This window comes from Neoarius graeffei, chromosome 13, assembly GCF_027579695.1.
Source record: "Neoarius graeffei isolate fNeoGra1 chromosome 13, fNeoGra1.pri, whole genome shotgun sequence".
NCBI lineage: Eukaryota > Metazoa > Chordata > Actinopteri > Siluriformes > Ariidae > Neoarius > Neoarius graeffei.
Window position 1 is genome coordinate 26,920,758 of NC_083581.1, and position 3,586 is coordinate 26,924,343.

Consider the following 3,586-nt stretch of genomic DNA (forward strand, 5'->3'; position numbering starts at 1 on the left):
ATTGACGGCATCATCAGTTGAACGGTTCTGAAGATATGCGAATTGAAGGGGGTCTATTGTGTGTGGGATGCCCTTTTGATGTATGACATGACTATCCTCTCAAAACACTTCATTACAACTGAAGTGAGTGCAACTGGTAGATAGTCATTCAGGCATGTTATATTGTTTTTCTTTGGGAGGGGCACTATGGTGGTGGTCTTGAAGCATGTGGGCACAGAAGACATGGAGAGGGACAGGTTGAAAATGTCTGTGAAGACCTCTGCTAACTGTGTGGAGCAGGCCCTCAATGCACGGCCGGGGATGTTGTCAGGGCCGGCTGCCTTTCGGGGGTTAGTCCTCCTGAAGACCTTGCTCACCTCGGTTATGGTCACAATGGAGCACTTGCATGTGACGTCACATCCGATCCAGATTGTAAACAGACGCCACCTTGTCGGTCAAACGCCATATTTCCGCCTTCTACTTCTGCTTCTACTTCTACCTTTTCTTCTGGAAAACCCTACTATATACAATTCTACTACAACGTCAACTCCACTGAAAATCAATAAAACACAAGACGAGTGGAATCCAGTGTCCGAGTCCTTCCCTTTCAAGTGTGGGAAACCCATGATGCTCACATACACTTGACAGTAGGCTGCCACGGGACCCTGACAGGTGTGCAAAATGGATTGCTGCTATCAGGTATACCATATATACAGTAATAGTGATAGACTACTGATACTTGATCTAACTGATAATATATTCAACCATAATAGTAGATATGGCGGCACATGATGGGGATGCTGCGACTACAAGCTCTCCCTACCTGTGCACGTTTTTTATGTTTTTTGTGTGTATTTTTGCATGTTGTTCGTCTGTACCGGACTTCAATATACACTACAACCGTATGGACTTACTGGACATTGGTTTCCAGCAGAAAATGACGGTTTGTAGCGATTTTCATCGCATGCACAACATTCCAGACGAGATAGCGAGACCAGCGGGGTCTCAATACTTAAGTGACTTACCCGTCCAATGAGGATTGTTATTTTCTTGTTTACAAGATGCCACATCTGAGGGGGGCTGACAAATCCTGAATTTCTGTAAAGATAACTGTCCAGAGATTTATAAGCATGCAGTGCTTCACCACTGAACAGCGAGAGAAAGTTAATGAGGTAATTATACACGTCTGGGTATTCCACCTCTGGCAGTTCAATATCCACTGACACAGTCGTGAAAACTACGTCCGGTAATCGATAAGGGTCACTAATCTGTAGGTCGTTTATTTTAGACATATATCTAGTTATCTGTTCATTAGAAAAATGAGCCGTGTAGTCCGTCGGTTGAAATTGATCCATTCTGTACACGAGTGCAGCAATATTCAGCTGTGTTTTTTACCGACAAGATGGCGGCTGTTTACATTCCGGTCACGTGACTGCAAGAGGTCTATAGGTGAAGAGCTCTGTGCTGCCTCTGTTGGTAGAATCCCTCTGTGTTGGTTGGTGTTGAGGGTGTCGAAGCGAACATAGGGGTGTTTTCACACTTGGTCCCTTTCAGCCACCTAACTGAACTCAGATCGATGACTCAGCATTTTTTGCGCATATGTGAACGCTCCAACCGTACCCAGACCCCTTTAAAGCGAACCGAACTGAGACCACCTCAGGAGGTGGTCTCAGTACGGTTCGCTAAAAATCAACAGTACGGTTCGCCTAATCTGCGCATTGTGAACAAAAAGCGCACCGGGTTCACTTCACCTTTTTCACTGTAGTTTAACCTTCTTTGTTTGCCGTAGTTGGTCACGTGACTGTAGCAGGGAAACTCAACTTCCTTTTGGAACTTACCACAGCTGCTTTACAGTTCTCTGAACTTCTTTGTAGTATCCTCAGCCGTGTTTTGTGCTCATAGATAGCTGGAATAAATTTATTTTCCTTAATCCGCACTATTTTGATCAAAGAATACAGCAGGGCAAGCATGGCAGCAGACATTTTGATTCAAGAGAAAATTACCCAGAATTCCATGCACTGGGGGTCTGAGGGCTCTAGAGGACCTGGTGTGAACAGAAAGAGGACTGAGGCCCCATCAAAGCTTAACTGGACCAGAAAGAGAACCCAGTCCTCTTTGTAATAAATTCACAGTGTGAACACAAAAAGAACTGAGTTCTTTTTCTGTTGGTCCACTTTTTGGTCCACTTAGGGTGTATTCAGACCAGGATAGTTCGATAGTTCACTTGCTTTGGTCCGAACCCAATGTTTTTTTTATTTTTTCATTTTGGTGCGGTTCGCTTTCACACTGTACATTTTACATTTAAGCGGACCAAAATCTGTCAACAAAGCCATGCGCCCTGAGGCCGTTCAGCTATTGGTCAGAGACGACACGCGCACAAAGCGTTAAGTTCAAAAGTAGTCATGGAGGCTTTCCGTGCTGTTATTCTTTTTAATGTCATCAAAGCTATATGTTTTTTCCAGTTTTTACTGTTTTCACAATTGTGCGATTACTATGCTGTTGTACAAGTAATTTATCAACGACGACTTCAAAGGGCAAGGCGGCTACGGAGGATAGCGCTGATGAGCGCACATCATGTTGTGACAGTTCTGGCTCTTCACGCAAGACGGAGGAGGTATGTGTCGGGATATTCGCCTTATCCATCGTAATAGATGAATTTCTTTTTTGCGTCGCTAGTACTGCCACTTTTTGAAAGAATGTCCCTGATTTTAATGTAGGTCTGACGGAGTTTCTTCACTTTTAGCCGACATTGTTCTGGGGAGCGCGTGAACCCCTTCTCCTTCATTTTCTCACTGAATACAGCAAACACGTCGGCATTTTTGTGTGTTCTCTCCAAAAGCTCAGATATGTGGACATCTGCCCATATATCCACAAGGGTACGCGTTTCTTCCTCGGCCCACGTTTGCCCCCTACTCATTTTTTGTACTCTGTAGTCTAGCCTACCACTGGTCTGAATGACTGAACGACTGTTGTAAGGTTCCCTTGACAACCGAAACAGTGTTTGCACTTTGTGGTGGAGTGTCAAGACTCTGTTTCCCATAATGCTCGACAAACGATGGAAGCTCCCGAGGTACAAAAAAGCAAAACTGTCAGATTAGGTCCGGTCTGCTTTCACACCTCCAAAAGGTCCGCACCAGGGTTCCTTTGGTCCGGACCGAGTCCGACCTTGCAGCTCGGTCTCGGTCCGCTTGTTTGGTCCGGACCAGAGTTCGGTGGTTTGTATTCAGACCAACCCACAAGGTCCGGACCAAGGGAAATTTGGTTCGTTTGGTCCGGACCAAACAACGTAGGTGTGAATACACCCTTAAACAGGACTGAGTCTGGTTCCTTTAAAGGGGACCAGGTGTGAAAACACCCTAAAACTCGTTCAGCTCATCTGGTGATGTGTTGTGATGTGTGATATTTTGCTCTTCCTGATGATTATCACTTCACATTTTACATTGTTCAGACTGTAGAATACACCTAGAGTTCATATTTATTTGCAGACACATTTCTACAAAGCTTCTGAAGCTGGTTTTTTTTTTTTTCTCCTACTGTAAAGGTAGCTACTTTGCATTCAGTCCAAGGCTACCGGAAGGACTTTCATTTTGAAAACGTCCGGCGGCCA